The sequence below is a fragment of the Typopeltis vanoorti genome, chromosome 15 (genome assembly GCF_054136105.1).
Source record: "Typopeltis vanoorti isolate ZY-2024b chromosome 15, IOZ_Tvanoo_1.0, whole genome shotgun sequence".
Lineage (NCBI taxonomy): Eukaryota > Metazoa > Arthropoda > Arachnida > Uropygi > Thelyphonidae > Typopeltis > Typopeltis vanoorti.
Window position 1 is genome coordinate 81,544,298 of NC_143563.1, and position 18,711 is coordinate 81,563,008.

General features: G+C 37.6%; 1 protein-coding gene across 4 annotated transcripts in view; it reads left to right on the forward strand.

Moving 5' to 3' along the window:
• Nucleotides 1-18,711, forward strand: part of LOC150098931 (cytoplasmic aconitate hydratase-like) — a 373,379-nt gene that overhangs the window by 13,113 nt on the left and 341,555 nt on the right. The window lies entirely within an intron of this gene.

Consider the following 18,711-nt stretch of genomic DNA (forward strand, 5'->3'; position numbering starts at 1 on the left):
GGGAGATGAAGTTTAGGGGGCACATTGCAAAAGTATTGAAATCATCTCATCAACTCACTTGGTTGTTGAAAAATACCTTGACGAGCAGAGACAAGTAAGTTATTGTACCTCTGTACCGAGCCTTGATAAGACCTCATCTCGACTACTCTGCCCAGATTTGGTCACCTAGGTTCCTTCTTGATGGGGAGTAAGTAGGTGGAGAGGATCCAGAGGCGTGTGACTAAGATGATAGCAGGTCTATGGAATGAACCATATGAGAACAGGTTGAAGATTTGTGGGTTGCAGAAATTAATTGATAGGCAGAAAAGGGGAGATATGATTGAGACATTCAAATAGCTAAAGGGTTTCTATAGGATTAATTCAGAGGATAATTTTGAGATCAGGACTGGTGGTGGGAGAACTAGGGAATACCTATGGAAGGTGGGCAAGAGTGTGGTTAGCAGGGGTGTTAGAGCTGGGTTCTTTACTTTTAGAGTGGTAAATGAGTGGAATAAGCTACCAGATTCTGTTGTGGGTGCTATGACAGTGAGTGAGTTCAAGGCAAGGTAGATACCATGAGAATGTCGTATAGTTGTGTGGACATGATGTTTAGGGCCTTCCTCGATGAGTCTAAGGACTCCCTGGAGTTGCCTGTAATAATAATAATGTCATTCTTTCGCAATCATTTCTCCTTCTACTGACCACATAGCTAAAAAATTCCCTAGGATTTTCTTTGGATCTTAGGGCCAATCTCTTCTTATATTCCAGTTTTGCCTTTCTTACCATACTAGGCACTCTCCTGGCCTGTGTCTTATATTCTTCATTCATCTGTTCTTCACCTGCCTCCTTAATATCTCTTCCATAGCTTCTTTTTCACCTGCATTTCTTGCAATTCCTCTCTCCATGGAACTTCCCCAAGTTGATATCTAAGACTATTATATTCACCTGCCTTATAATTCCACATATGTTCCTGTCTCTTTGATACTCCTGCATGTCTATTCATCTTCCAAGTCAAAACCACATGGTCACTCTCTCCAACTGGTGGGAGAGATGTCATCTCAGTTATTATCAACTCTTCTGATGCTATGACCAAATCCCAAACTCTTGAACCTCTTGTTCCTTCTGTTACATGTTGCATAAGACATTTTTCCCTCGAGAATTCTAGAAATACCATTCTCTTGTTGCTACATGCATCTTCCTCCTCCCAATTTATACTGTTGTAGTTAAAATATCCCATAACAATCATTCTTCTTGCACTTGCCAAGCTCAACTGCCTAAACATCTTTTGGTCCCCACCCTTTGTGCTCTTTGGTTTGTAGCAACACCCCACTAAATATCCTGTCTTGCCCACCTCTACCTCACACCATGTGCTTTTAAAATCATTATTGTCACTGCCTTCCAAAAAATCCACTCTTACAGAACATAAGTCGTCACTTATCATAAGATGTACTCCACCACCACGCTTTCCCTTCCTATCCTGCCAAAAATGCTGTACCCTGCTACTTCTATTCCTGTTATTATATCTTCTTCTGTCAACCACGTCTGAGTGATCCCAATAATCTTTGGTCAGGCTGATGCTATCAGTGCCACCAATTCCTCTCCCTTATTCTGGATTCTCCTGGCATTAGTATAAAGCATAAAAATGCCACTGTTTCTGTACCCAGCATTATCCACTCTAGACTCCACTGGGCTCAGTATTACCTGATGTCCCCCCCCCTCCCTTTCTCCCAAGTACCCATTCCCACAAGAGGCCACCCCTGCTACCATCCACCTTGGGCATTCTAGTTTCCCTGCATTGGCATACCGACTTGTTCAGAATAGCAATCTCTCTAGATGCCTATGTCCTTCCTCATTCAAATGCAAGCGATCTCTCGCATACAATTCATCTCTGTCCTCAAATACCCTCCAAGCATCCACATATTCCAATCCTCTCTTCTGACATATTCTAGCTATTATGTTATTCAATATTACTGCTCTTCTGCTCAACTCGTCACTATCATATCTAGATGACACTCACACTATCTTTTCTCTCTGCATCCTCTTTCGTACAACCTCAAGCAAGAATCTCATATCTCTCGCTGCCCAATTTACATTACCTCTCAAGTCATTTGTTCCTACCATCACAATCGTCTCATCCACCCTTTCGCCTCTCTTAATTGCCATAGCCACACTTTCTATCGTTCCTCCAGGCAAACACTCCTCACGCATCCTGTCTCGCACACCACGGATCATTGAGTCCCCATGCATCACACCTCTTTCCACCCTTCCTCGATTGCTCCCATGCATCTGCATCCCTCACTCTCTCTCTCTCCCCTCTAACACTTCCTCTCTGTGTTTCCCTACTTAATTGCCTTCCTGACATCACTCTATCCCTGGTTCCAGTGCTCCCTCACATTCTTCTCATTCCCTCTCTCCTACTGTTTCCATTCCCATAACTCTCTCTCATTCCCATAACTCTCTCTCATTCCCATAACTCTCTCTCATTCCCATAACTCTCTCTCATTCCCTCTCTCCCACTGTTCTTATTCTCACCTCTTCTATCATTTCCATCTCTCTCTCTCTCATTCCCTCTTCCATTGTTCCCATTCTCTCCTCTTCTATCATTCCCAAACATCTCTCTCTCCTACTGCTTCTATTCTCTCCTCTTCTATCATTCCCAAAACTTTCTCTCACTGCTTCTCTGATTCACCTTGCATTCATCTCTTCCATTCTCCTAATCTCATCCTTCAGAAAAGTTAGGCATTAAAAGCGCAGTTTTATTACTTAGAGAACCATGACTGTATATATAAACTTTGTTGAAGGAGCTCGTGCTACTGAGAGAGGGAGAAAGATAAATCTACTGGACGTGTTACTTAGTCTTCTGCCGATAATAAATAATACTGATGGCGCAGTCTTACAAATAAATTTTCAGTTCTTAGGCATACGACTAATAAAATACGAAAGGTGGATAAACATAACATGCAGTAGAGTAAGTGAGAAAGACTACGAGAGAGAAAGCACGCACCTAATTAGAATAACGGTATATAAAGTATAGAGAAAAGACATTTTAAATAATAGCAACAAACAGCATAATATTACAGTTTCTCAGAAAATTTCTTTTGGCTCTGACTACCAGCTTATTCCTTGAAAGAGATTGACTTGTTTCAGAAGTCAAAATTATTAATGAAGAAACCAGACATATGCTGCTCCAAAAATGCTGAAAGATTCATTTCGTATATCATAATTCTATAATTCTGTATCAGATATATCATATATATAGCTATGTCAGATATATTCTAATCCTATATCAGAGAGTCAGGGAAACTAAATTATAAAGGAAGGAATGGTGTGAATGTAAGCGCAGCAATGTTATATAACAATGCTAATGATGGGAATGGGGTTTGTCATGGAAATGTTCAAGAGGAGAGAAAACGATTTCGGCTTTGTGTTCATTTGGTTTGGACCCATCAAATGTGTGCAAAGATGTCTACATATATAAGGCATTAGAGAAGAATAGAGATTTCAAAGTTGTCCAACTGTGTCAGCCAGGCTGCAGACAAGACTGTACAAAAGAACAAACAGGTAGATTATTATGTCTGTACACAAATGCTAAGAGTATCAGAAACAAAGGGGTAGAGTTTGTTGCCTTAGTCAGTATATTGCAACCTCAGATTGTAGGTATTAGTGAATTATGACCTATCAGAATCAGACATACTAACTGATATTGAGTGTCAAGGGTACAGTATTTTAAGGAAGAATAGGAGAGCATTGGGCATGCTGCTAATGATATCGGATGACTTGAATCCAATTAGAGTTGAGACCTATGATTGAGACATTACTACTACGAAGAATATTTCATGTGGAAGTGAGTTTGAAGCCATCTGGTGTGAGATGGAATCTGACAAGATCAATCACATAGTGGGGTGTTGTTACAGACCTGATTAAGAAATGCATCAGCAAAAAAAAAGATAAGCGTGAAATAAATAATCACAATGGGAGACTTTAATTATCCAAATATTGATTGATAGCAGTAGAATCTCATGAGAAGAATGAAAATGCATTTATTGAGCTGTTGCGGGACAACTTCCTCAAGCAGCATGTGACAGAAGGAACTTGAGGTCAAAGAGGGTTAGATTTGATTATAGTGTCAGAGGGCGTTTCAGTTAGATTTTGCCTCCAGTTGGTGACAGTGATCATGTGGTACTCACTTGGGAAGTGACTAAGTTTATGGATGTTCCATTCAGAAAAAGTTACATGCTGAACTACAAAGCAGGAAATTATGACCAATTGAGGAGTATATTGAGTTCACTGGAATGGGATCAGTTGCTGGATGGAAAGAATATCGACAATGCATGGGAAGCATTTAAACAATACTAAAATAATGCAATATCAGAATGTGCCCCAAGATTTGAAAGAATAAATTGGGTGGGAGTAAAATGGATGTGTAATCTTATTAAGTAAGAGATTCATAGGAAAATGACGATGTGGAAGGAATATCGTGTACATAAGGATGACGTCCGTTATGAACATTATTAGCAGTAGGCTAGAATAGTTGCAACTGTTGTATGGAAAGCAAAGTCCGAGTATGAAAAGAAACTGGCTCTGTGTGTTAAAGACAATCCACAAGAATTCTATCGATATGTTGCAAGTAAAAGAAAGAATGAATATGAAAGAATAACTCTTCTAAATCTAGATGGTGTGAGGGTTGCAGATGCAGAAGAGGTTCTTCAGAGTTTGTTAAAAGCTATCAACCTAGTGTATGCAACATTGAGCTCACTGCTCTCTCTTCATTGGATGAAGAAACACAGTTTTATGAGGATGTGGTATTAGAGCTGTTGCACAATTGAATAAGAATTCAGCAATAAGGACTGATGTGATATCAGCACGTGTGCTAAAAGAGTGTTCAGCTGAACTGGCTATTCTTTTGACCAGGATGTTTAATATGAGTCTCAGAACAGGGAAGATTCCACAGGAATGGGAGAAATGTATGGTAATTCCATTGCACAAGGATGGTGCAAAGAGTGATGTATCCATCTATGCACCAATTACTATCTCAGGAGTGGTAGTGAAGATTTTGGAAAAATTGGTTAGGGGCTCGCATTCAGGAATGGGTTGACAGTGATTCTCTACTTTGCAATGAATGACATGGGTTTACTAAGGGAAGGTCATGTTTTAGCAACTTGCTCGCATTCTATAACAATGTTACCATTGAACTAGACAAGGGGAATGGATACACCATGATACTTTTGGATTTTGCTAAGGCTTTTGACAGAATACAGCATGCCAGACTGTTGCATAAATTGGAGAAAATGGGTGTATATTATAGAATATTAGCATGGATAAGAGGATGGCTGACTGACAGATATCAAAAAGTGGTATACAGGGGATGTGAGTCCGCAAGATTTAAGGTAACAATTGGTGTACCACAAGGATCAGTGCTTGGTCCACTGTTATTCAGTCTGTACATTACTGAAATTGGGAAGGATTTGACAAGCAACATACAGCTATTTGCTAGTGATGCAAAGATAGGTAGGGTAATCAGAAATGCTGCTGATAAACAGTACTTGCAGAATGATTTGAATAGGCTGGAATTATGGGCATTGGAAAGTGATGTCAGTAAATATACAGTCGTTCATTTCGGCGTGATTAGATATCCAGTGGTGTATTATATTGGCGGGATTATGATAGAAGAAACTGATGAGGGCAGGGATCTTGGAGTGTTAGTAGATAGGAAGTTGAAGTTCAGAGGCCATGTGGCAAAGATTGCAAATACAACTCAAAAGATAATTGCAATGTCGAAATGAACATTCACATGTAAAGATAAGGATATCAATTTACCTCTTTACAAGGCCTTGATAAGACCTCACTTGGACTATTGTGCACAGGTCTGGTCTCCTGGTTTCCATTGTAATTCTGATATATTGGAGAGAGTGCAAAGGAGAGTGTTAAAAATGATATCAGGATTGTGGAATACTGATTATGAAGAGAGGTTGAGAATTTGTAGACTGCAGACACTAGCAAACAGGAGAAAGAGGGATGATATGATTGAGACTTACAAACTTCTGAAAGGGTCATACAGGATTTCAATTGATGGAATTTTTCCATTTATGGAGAGTGGAGACAGGACAAGAGGGCATATTTGGAAGCCGAGATTTGAATGCTGCTAAGGAGGGAGCGAGGCTAGATTTTTCTCTCATAGGGTGGTGCGTGATTGGAATGGATTGCCATTGGATGTTGTGAGTGCAAGCAGTGTGAATGAATTTAAAAATAAGTATGATAGCTGGTGTGTGTAATATGTGCCCTCCCTCGATGAGTCTCTAACTCCCTGGAGGTCTTTCTTAATAATAATTTATCACAAATTCATTTTGATTATTAAATCTATAATTATTCTTTATTCACAGTTTAAAATAAGTTCTGTTAATATTTTTGTTATTTGGAGAAATAAGTGCAATATTTTGTTCTGTTTTTTTTTTTTTGCATTCTTTTTTAAATATGGTATTCTCTATGAAATGATAGTTTTATTAGTTTTATTATATTGTAAAGGAGGATATTACAGATCCATCTGTACTTTATAGTCAAATACAAAATATAGTGAAGTTTTGAAAATTTACTAGTGAACTTATGAGAATAAGTCTGGAATCGGAGGTTCCATGGTTGCTCTATTTAAACATGAATTCTATCCCACACCTGTATATTCGCCTTTTATTAATGCATTGAGTAAGTATCACCAATCTGAAACACCGGGTTTCGAATTCATCAAGTTTAAAAAAAAAAAAAAATAAATAAATACAAGCTCTGGAGAAGACAAAAGCTTATTCAACATTGTAGAAAGTTGAATTCATTATAAGTGATCTCTAGGTAGTGTGTAATCATTATTATTATTATTCAGGCCTCCATGGAGTCAAAAGACTCATCGTGGGAGGTCCTTCCTAAGAACATAAAGTTGTCAAGATTCATCAAGGGGAGGTCCCCCCCCTAAGAAACAAAGTCTATCATACCACTCCTTAAACTCATTGACTGTTCTCGCCCTCACCACTCTATCAGGCAATGCATTCCACGGCTCAACCACCCTCCATGCAAAGAAACTACTCCTCACCCTCTTGCTCACAGTTTCCTTTCGTAACTTCCAGGGAAGGCCTCTTGTCATCACTCCTTCCCGCTGTTCAACCAAGTGAAAGAACTCCCCAGTGTCAACCCTGTAACCACCTCTCAACAGTTTAAAAGTCTCAATCATATCACCTCTCCTTCTTCTATCTGCCAAACTCTGCAGTCCACATTCCCTCAGCCGATTCTCATAACTATCCTTGTACAGTCCTGAAACCATCTTTGTCATCCATCTTTGTATCCTTTCCACAGTTAATTTATCCCCTTCAAATCCTGGGGACCAAATCTGAGAACAATAATCCAAATGTGGTCTGATCAGAGCTTATACAACGGAATGATAACCCTCTTATCTCTGCAGGTCAGTGTCCTTCTCATAATTGCAGCAATCCTCTGTGTTACCTTCACCACCTTTGCAATATGTCCCCTAAACTTCGGGTTTCTATCAATCATCAACCCCAGATCTCTTGTCTCCCCAACTTCCTCCAGTATAACTCCTCCCATAGAGTATGCAGCATCCCATCGATGTTTCCCAAACCTCAAGACCTTGCATTTTGCTGCATTAAACTGATACCCCCATTCATTTGCCCATCTATCTAGCTTATTCAAATCCTCTTGCAGGGCTACCACATCAGCACTATTACTAATAATCCTCCCCTGCTTCGCATCATCCGCAAACAACTGAATATCCCCTTGCAATCCACTGGCAGTGTCATTGATATAAAGGTTAAACAATATAGGTCCTAGTACTGAGCCCTGTGGGACCCCACTTGTAACCCTCTCTCTCCTTGAGACTGCTCCACCATACACAACTCTCTGATACCTATCAGACAGCAAATCCTGATTTCAGTTGACCAATCTCACATCCAGACTTATGTGCTGCAACTTAAATATCAGCTTATCATAAATCATATCCACTGTTTAATATTTTATTAAACAGTGGAGCTCAGAAGCTAATATATGTCACTATAATAGAAACGTAGACACTAATAGAAAATATTCAGAATTATCTATAATTTATAGCAAAATATGGAAAAAGGGGAAAGTAAGAAATGTAGAAACATTTTTTCCTTTTGATAAATTACTATAAAGCATATGAGATGGTCATGTTCTTACAAACTCTGGTAAATTTTCAAAAGTTTTAAGTATCTTTTTTCTACATTTGGCTATAAAATAATAATGAATCTATAATATCCTCCATTATAATTCTTGTTGATGAGCTTATACATTGGTAACACATGACTATTAAATTATTTCAGGAAATTACAACGTATACTAAATATTAATTAAAAGAAAACTTTAATCAATACTTTCTATAAGTTTTAAAAGAGCTATACCTTCAGTAGCCTTATCGATACAAAATTAATAACGGAAAAAACTCGTGCACAAAGATTATTTAATAGCATAATTTTCGCCTGTGTGTCACAGGGATCTTCAGTACATTAAGCTCAAATTAAACAATAACTGGCAATTCCAAAAAGCACCACCTAAGTAGCTGGTGTGAAGATAACTAAAAAGGTCAATAAATTTCCTAAAATAAAAAAATAAAAAAATAAATACAATAAAAAGTTAGGAAAGATTAGCTGATTTGTAAAGTGCTATCTTCCATAAAGGGGATAGACGTAAGCCATCGGATCTGTTTAAGTTAGGAGAATGAAGTAGAGTTTCACATGTTTCTTTATAAAGGCGTTCCATGAGAAACTGACTTTTGTGAAGAACTCTTGTCTTTCTCCAATGAACTCTGTGTCTAATGAAGATGCATGTTCTGCAAGTCCAGACTTTTCGGGTTTAAAGTATTCAATATAAGATTGGTGTTCTTCTAGCCGAATAGAGGCAGATCTTCCCGTTTGTCCGAAATAAGATAATCCACAAGAGCACGGAATCTGGTAGACACCTGGATGATTAAGATGTGGAAGCTTGTCCTTAGGAGAAGTGAGAAAGGTGGAGATTTTTTTAAAGAGTCGAAAGGCAACAAAAATATTCAGTGGTTTTACAACTTTTGCTATACGGTTACTGGGATAGTAATGCGCATTATTTCTTCTGTGTTTGAAGAGAAAGACATATTAAAACTACTCAAAGTTCTTTTAATGAAGCAATTCTTATAACCATTAGATAGAAAGGACGAAGTTATGTATTGTAGTTCTTTCTGTAAAAGATCGTCTGAAGAACAAAAGGAGTGGGCCTGATGAACCAGTGTTTTAATAGTTACTGCCTTTTGACTGGGATGGTGATGAGATTCCACATGGATATCATGTATGAGTCTTCTTTCTATAAACTGAGAAATGTAGGTTACCATCTGGTTGACAAAGAATTAGAAGATCTAAAAAGGCTAACTGCTTATTTGATTCTACTTCTAGGGTAAACTTGATCCTAGGATGAAATGTGTTTAACTTAGTGAGAAATTGTTGAAGTTCATCCGAAGAACCATTTCATACAGCGAAAATGTCATCGACATATCTGAACCAATGAGTAGGTCTGGGAGAAATGTTGTCAAAGATACATTGTTCAAAATGTTCCATAAAGAAATTGGAGATAGCAGGAGAAAGAGGATTACCCATTGCTGTTCCTTCAATTTGTTGATACAACTTATTTTTAAAAGAAAAATAAGAATTTATTACAAAATCAAATACGTTTACAATGTCTGAAGGAAATTCCTGTTGTAATAATTCAATGCTTTCTGAAAGAGGCACATATGTAAATAAAGAAACAACATCTAAACTGATCATGATATCAGAAACATCCAAATGAAGATCTGAAATTTTATTTTTGAAATCCAAAGTAATTTTTATATAAGTATCAGTTCTTCTAGTTGAAGAAGAGAGTAAATTTGGTAAAAATTTTGAGATTTTGTAAGTGGGGCAACCTATACAATCTATGACTGGTCTTAACGGAATGCCTGGTTTATGAACTTTTGGAAGACCATACAATTTAGGTGGATTGTATTTTTGTTGCCTTTCGATTTAGAAAAATCTCCACCTTTTTTCACTTCTCCTAAGGACAAGCTTCCACATCTTAATCATCCAGGTGTCTACCAGATTCCGTGCTCTTGTGGATTATCTTATTATTATTATTATTATTATTTTGGGCGACTCCAGGAGTCCTTAGACTCATCGAGGGAGGCCCTAAACATCATGTCCACACAACTATGCAATTACATTCTCACAGTATCTATCATACCTTGTCTTGAACTCGTTCACCGTCATAGCACCCACAACAGACTCTGGCAGCTTATTCCACTCATTTACCACTCTAAAAGTAAAGAACCCAGCTCCAACACCCCTGCTAACCACACTCTTGCCCAGCTTCCATAGGTGTCCCCTAGTTCTCCCACCATCAGTCCTGATCTCAAAAATATCCTCTGAATTAATCCTATAGAATCCCTTTAGCAATTTGAATGTCTCAATCATATCTCCCCTCCTCTGCCTATCAACTAGTTTCTGCAACCCACAAATCTTCAACCTGTTCTCATATGGTTCATTCCATAGACCTGTTATCATCTTAGTCACTCGCCTCTGGATCCTCTCCACCTCCTCCCCATCAAGAAGGAACCGAGGTGACCAAATCTGGGCACAGTAATCGAGATGAGGTCTTATCAAGGCTCGGTACAGAGGTACAATAACTTGCTTGCCTCTGCTCGTCAAGGTATTTTTCAACAACCAAGTGAGTTGATGAGCTGATTTAGCTACTTTTGTAGCGTGTCCCCTAAACTTCATCTCCTTATCCAACAACACTCCCAAGTCCCTGGCCTCATCGATCTCTTGGAGTACAGTTCCACCAATGTGGTATACTGCTGCTAATCTTTTCACCCCAAAATGCATAACCTTACATTTTGTCACATTAAATTGACATCCATTCTCCTTAGCCCAGAACTCCAATCTATCTAAGTCATCCTGCAAGACTTTGACATCTTCTGCATTCACTATTGCCCTACCCAACTTTGCATCATCAGCGAACAAATGAATTGTTCCACTTAGATCCTTCCCTATATCATTAATGAACAGATTAAACAGCAGTGGTCCAAGAACAGAACGGTTTCATTTCGGACAAACGGGAAGACCTGCCTCTATTCGGCTAGAAGAACACCAATCTTATATTGAATACTTTAAACCCGAAAAGTCTGGACTTGCAGAACATGCCATCTTCACTAGACACAGAGTTCATTGGAGAAAGACAAGAGTTCTTCACAAAAGTCAGTTTCTCATGGAACGCCTTTATAAAGAAACATGTGAAACTCTACTTCATTCTTCTAACTTAAACAGATCCAATGGCTTATGTCTATCCCCTTTATGGGAGATAGCACTTTACAAACCAGCTAATCTTTCCTAACTTTTTATTGTATTGATTTTTTTATTTATTTATTTTAGGAAATTTATTGAACTTTTTAGTTATCTTTACACCAGCTTCTTAGGTGGCGCTTTTTGGAATTGTCAGTTATTGTTTAATTTGAGCTTAATGTACTGAAGATCCCTGTGACACACAGGCGAAAATTATGCTATTAAATAATCTTTGCGCGTGAGTTTTTTCCGTTATTAATTTTTATCAATACTTTCTATATTTTGGCAATGTTACATTGACATCTACATGGAAACATAAAACTATGATAAGTGCATGCAGGCACTAACAACTAGCAAAAATGTTTATATTTAAAAATGTTAATATTTATTATACTTGTTATTTCCTGAAATAATTTAATAGTCGTCCTCCATTATAATATCTTACTAATTTAAATTGAAGCATCTTCATTCGTGAAAGCAAAATTTTATTCCCTCTTTTTATCAATGAGGATTCTAATAATCTTCATTTTGGCAGTGGAAAATAAACAGAAATAGGAGACATTAAAGATAAATGCTTATTACATAGCTGAATATCTGTGATTATGATGATGCACAGTTGATGATAGGGAAGAAAGACTGAGTGTAAGTGAGCAAGAGGTGTATGGGAAGTTGAGCAAACTAGATGTAAATAAGTGGAATGCGTGGAATGCCTGAGTGGAATGCGCTCCCTGAGTCTGTGGTGGATGCTGTGACAGTGAATGAGTTTAAGGCAAGGTATGATAGATACTGTATGAATGTCAAATAGTTGTGATGAATATGATTTGGGGCCTCCCTCGATGAGTCTAATGACTCCCTGGAGTTGCCCGTAATAATAGTAATAGTAATAATAAGGCTGTGTAACTTGATAATATATCACCACATATTCTGAAGGAATGTGCAGGGAGTTGATGCCGGCCTTGACATATTTTTTTAATACAAGTCTTGCACTCGGTCAAGTTCCTAAGGAGTGGAAGGAGGGCAAGATTGTGCTGCTTCATAAAGGAGGTGATAGAACTCAAGTATCAAACTATAGTCCTATCTGTGTGTCAGGTGTTGTAGTTGGAGAAGCTTGTGAGAACTAGGTTCCAGAATTGGGTTGACAACAATGGTATTATCTTTGATGGACAGCATGGATTTGCTAGATGGAGTTCATGTTTTAGTAATCTACTTACTTATTACAATAAGGTGACTGCTTCCATGGACAGAGGAGAAGGATACACAGTAATATACTTCGATTTTGCAAAGGCTTTTGATAGATTACTGCATGATAAGTTGATAGTCAAACTAGAGTGGATGGGGTTGGATATTAAATTGGTGCATTGGATTGGAGACTGGCTATCTGACAGGTATCAACAAGTTGTGTATGGGGGAGCGATATCCAGGAAAAGGAAAGTTACTAGTGGTGTGCCTCGGGGGTCTGTTTTAGGGCCATTGCTGTTTAACTCATATATTAATGATATTTGTGAAGATTTGAATGGAGATATTCAGTTGTTTGCAGATGATGCAAAGTTGGGATGAACCATGAAGAGTAGAGAAGATGTTGTGGCCTTACAAGAAGACATGAATAAATTGAGTGATTGGGGATGTGATTTCAGTGTTGCAAAATTTGGAAAACAAAAATGGGATGCAAAATTTATGCATGGTGATGATATATTGTTGAAGGTGGAGGAAATAAGAGATCTGGGGGTGACAGTGGATAATGATATGAAATTTAGGGGATACATACAACACAAAGGCTTCTGGGAATGATATGGAGGACTCTGACGTGTAGAAGTAGGGATATTCTTGTTCCATTGTATAAGGCTTTGATTAGGCCACACATGGACTATTTTGCCCAGATTTGGTCACCGGGTTTTCAGAAGGATGAAGAGATGTTGGAAAGGGTCCAGAGGCAACTGACTAAGGTAGTTTCTAACCTCTGGAATGTCGAGTATGAGGAAGGATTGAGAAGATGCAACCTGCAGAGTCTTGTGGACAGGAGGAGGAGGGAGAGGTATGATACAGACCTAAAAGTTAGTAAGGGTTGTTATAGGATCAATGCTGGAGAGGTTCTACAGAAAATAGTGGGAGATCAGGGGAGAACCAGAGGTCATCCCTGGAAGCTGTATAAGGGTGGGATGTGAGAAGCAGGTTTTTTTCATGCAGAGTTGTGAATGATTGGAATGCCTTGCTTGAGAGTGTGGTGTCTGCAGAGAATTTGAGTGTGTTTAAAGCACAGTATGATGAGCTGTGTGTTTGATAAAAGGGCCTCCTAGATGAGTCTTTGACTACATGGGGGTCTTGGGTAATAATAATAATAATATAGAAACTTGAAGAGTTTGAATAGAGTTTGAGAATGCATTCCTCTTTATGGGAGTTGCCTTGACTTGCCCTACTTAAAAAAACTTTTCTTGAGTTAAGAAAAGGCTCTTTTGATAATTACTCTTAAGTACCGACTGCAGTTCATTTATGAAAAATGCAGTTTTCTGAAACAGAATTGCTTTGGTATGGAATGTGGACACTTGTTATTTTAGGATTTCTGCTTGATCTTTGATGACAACAGTTCAAAACAGCTGTCAGGCCAGTGAAACCTTAATCAAAAGGCGAATATACAGACATCTCAACAGCTTGCTTGTCTTTTTAGTAGTGCAAGCTAAGGCAATTCTGGTGATGAAGATTGTATTCTCATAAGCTCTCTGGCCAGCTTTCAAAACTTTCACAGTTTCTCTCTCTACACGCACTAATTTATTTTTGTGTAGACACATGATTAGGTGAATTATTATTACCCATCTTTTTTTTAATCTTTCTTCATTCTGCAATTTGGCTCAAGTGCTGAATATTCGGCTGAAACATAATTAAATTTTAAACATTGCAAATTAGATTTGTAAACAAATGCTTTTAGCAAAAAAATACACCCATTAAAATTTTTTATCAGTTTTAATGATGATTATTATTATTTTTTAGAAACATTTGTAAAATTTAATTCAGTATACCTTTGCCGAATGTTTAGTGCTTTGGATTTTAAATTGAATATTCAGTATTCAGTGCTTTGGCCAAATCATGCTTTGGCACATCCCTAATTATTATTCTTACCATTGTGTACCCAGAGGGGGGTGCCCAATGGGCCCGACCCCCCCAAAAAAGAAAAGGAAAAACCACTAGAATATTTTCCAAAAATCTTTTCCTAATTAAAATTCATTTTTTTATTTATGTTGTGTTGTGTCTTCTATTTCTATTACTACTTATGAATTAGCGATCACTGCAGATGCTCAGTCATAGGCCGTATGCGATGCGCAGTGTGTATTCGCAAATCGTCTACTCAACTCTCCCCCAAAGGTTAAATCCTGAGTGCGCCATTGACTCTTACTATTACATGACACTTACAAGGAGTTCAAGGACTCATTTTAAGAGGGTGCTCTACTCTGCTACATATCTCTCTGGCTCCCTTACTACTTAATTCTCCAACTACCATCTACTCTTGGTTACATTAAGCTGGCAGTCATTTACCTTTGCTGATACTGCTAGTCTGTTTAAGTCTTCCTGGAGGATCACTGCATTACCTTCATTTACCATTGCTCTTTCCAGTTCAGCATTATCAGTAAACAACTGAATATTTCCTATATCATTGATATACAAATTAAACAATAGAGGACCAAGTACCAAGCCTGTGGTACACCACTGGTCATTTGCCTTCTCTTGGATTCAACTATTCCATAAACCACTCTTTGATAGCTTCCCGCCATCTGTTCTCTAATCCAAATGCCAGGGTCATATCCATCCCAATTTGTTCCAATTTATGCAATAGAGTTCTATGTGGACACAGGAAGTTAAAGAGGCAGTGAAGGAAAAGAAGAAAGCATATCAAAAGTTCCTGGCAAATAAGTCAGCTTGTGCTCTTAGAGAATATAGAGACAAATGTAAGAAAGCTAAACACTGTGTAAAACTAGCTAAACAAAAGTCATGGGAAGACTTTGGTAAGAACATAGAAAATAAATATCAAGAAGGTGGCAAGATATTCTGGAAGTTGTTGAAGAAGCTCAGAAATGGAGGAAAGAGTGCTGTAAAAGGAATTGAGATGATAAAGGTGACACAAAAACAGGAGAAAAAGATATCCTTGAAGTATGGAGTAATTACTTCGAAAAATTGCTAAATGAAACTAGCAGTGATGACAGCACGGTGATAAAAAACACTGACCAGGCATGCAATCAGGAATACATATCCATACATGAAGTAGAAAAAGCCATCAAAAGTCTGAAATGTGAAAAGGCAGATGGAGTAGATGATATTAGACCAGAAATGCCCAAGTATGGAGGTATAAAAATTTTACAGAGTTTTTACAGAGATTTTAGAGAAATTTTACGAATTCCAGATGATTGGAGTAGAGCTCTCATAGTACCCATATATAAAAGGAGAAATAAAACTGATTGTGAGAATTACAGAGGTATTTCTCTAATGAGTGTTCCTGGTAAGATTTATGCCAGTATACTTGAGAAACGGTCGAGAAGGATTGTGGAAGAGAAGTTTGGTGAGGAACAAGCTAGATCCAAATAGAGGCTGTCAGGATCAGATATTCACTTTACAACAAATAGTTGAAAAGTCATGGGAATATAACAAAGATCTGTATTTAAGTTTTGTAGATCTGGAAAAAGCATATGACAAGATGCCAAGAGAGAAGCTATTCAAAACGCTACAGTTGCATGGTGTCAGTGGATCATTATATATATCAAGCAATAATTAGTCTTTATTTGAATTGTAAGTCAGCAGTTAGAATTGAAGGAAGTACAGGGAGATGGTTTAATGCAGGGGTTGTCAAACTTTTTTGACTGTCGACCCCTTGAAGAGTTTCTTGACTTTTTATCGACCCCCTTTATTTTACTATTACGTAATTTTAATATTATGTAATATGTATGTTGATGAATTTTAGAACATTAATGCTCACTTGTATGTCGATGCGATGCGCAAAAATGAGACTGGGATCAAATACGTGAGATTGCAACCACGTGCGTGTTGCAATCTCACTCCTGCCACGCCGGCCGGGCGGGAACTACTGACATCCGTTTATTGGTAAATATGTCATTTTGGCCTCTGTAATTATTTTCATGACCTTGCTCCATCTTATAGGTCCTATTCATGTCACTGTTCCCACGATTCACTCTTAATTACGTTGTCATTCAGGATGGAGATAATCCAATGCAAGTTAATCGAACTAAATATTACCCATACAATGATGTCTTATATTTTTTTGTCGACCCTGAGCCCAAATCGATCCCCTAACAATGTTATATCGACCCCTGGTGGTCGATATTGACCACTTTGGCGACCACTGGTTTAATGTAAAATCTGGTGTCAGACAAGGATGTATATTATCACCTCTGTTATTCATTATCTATATGGATTACACTATGAAGGAAAGAGGTATTAAACCTAATATCAAAATTGGAGATGTTAATGTCAGCTCCTTGCTTTATGCAGATGATGTTATACTTCTAAATAAATCCGCTAAAAGTCTGCAAGATTCCCTGACTAAATTGAATAACTGTTGTGATAGATATGGTATGAAGGTCAGTAATAACAAGACAAAGATAATGAAAATTAGCAGAAGCATTGAAAATATCAGCTGCATTGTGAATGGAGAACCTATAGAACATGTAAAACATTTCAGCTACTTAGTCACGATTTTTAGTGAAGATGGTAAATTGAATATGGAAATAGACAACAGAATCAACAAAGCTTGTATGGTAGGAAGTCAACTGAATAAATTTATATGGAAAAAGTGAGAAATTAGTCAAAACACTAAATTAGCTGTATGCATTCAAGCCAATTTTAACTTATGGATCTGAGAGCTGGATCAGAAGTAAAACACTTGACCAAACACCAAACCAAAGACTAGAGACTGCAGATATAAGAGTCCTGAGAAAGATTAGGCGTGAACAGATGGCATCAATGGCAATATCATATTAAAAACGAGGATATTAGGAAAGAACTTGATATTGTCAGCATTTAGGAATGCCTTAGCAGAGCTAATCTCAGGTGGTATGGTCACTTAAACAGAATGGGCAAGGAAAGATTAGCCAAACAAGTGTTCTCTGCCAGGTTGGCAGGAAAAAGATCCAGATTAAGACCAAGATATAGGTGGATTGATACAGTAAAAAGTGCCTTAGAAGATAGATATATAAATATAAGATCTGACAATGTTGTAGCTTTTACCACATGTTTAGCACCTCCATTTCTTCAGCCTCTATTCTTATATCAGTTAATGTCACATCTGTCTGGCATTGCAAATGTTATCACCTAGATGGTATACTCCTGCAAAATGCTGACCTCAGTAATTCAACTATTTGGTTTGGGTCTGTTATCTCCCCACCATCAGCATGTTTTAAAGTTATCCTTCCACAGTCATTCCTCCTTTTACTTTAAAGCAAAAAAGAAACTTTTTAGACTTTCTTTTGGCCTCATTAGTTAGCTTTCCCTCATAATTATCTTTATCCTTCTTACCATACTAGTCACCCTTCTTGCCTGTGCCTTATACTGCATCCTGATCACCTTTGCAGAGTGTATGAATGGTGCTTAGAAGAAGCTGCTAAAAATATATGTTCATAGATTCACAAGATTCATCCCCTGATGATGAGGCTAGACCTGCCACAAGTTATGGATCTCTATAACATGAATTAGAGAGTTAGAACAAAAGATACAGAAGAAGAAGAGAGAGAAAAAAAGCAGAATGAGAACAGGAAGCAGAGTCTCCGAAAAACGTTTGCAGTGAAAAAATTGACAGATGCATTTGCTTTTGTTAATAAGGCAGTTTGGTTGTTTAAGGAAATTGGATCTCGACATGGAGAGTTTAAGAATGATGCAAGCTGCAGTTGTTTGCTACAGAGAAATTTATGCAGAATGGAAAAGGGAGCCTGTGCAAACGTAAGCCTGTAATGTATAAATTTTTCAGTCATTCCCTGACGATGAGACCTGCTACAAGTTATGGATCTGTTGAACCATCAACAGCACACTTGATGGCAATTCCTGAATTTGTTGATTATCTATCCTCCCCTGCTTCTTTTGATGAATTCTCCAATTAATAAGCAACAGCTTTGAAGAATTGCTCTTGCTCCATGTTTTCCAGTTTAGTATTTTACTGTAAGCACAGAGTATTCTCATGTTTCATTACAGTACCATACAGTATACTGCATAGAAAAATAATTTTATATCATTTGCACATTGTAATCCCATTTTTTTTTTTTTTTTTTTTTGTGTGTGTGTGTGTATACACACTCTTACTTTTTGACTCAGAATACTTAAAGATTTTTTTTTTTTCCTTTTCATTTTACATGTTCATGTGTATTATAACTACTTATGGTTTTTTTTT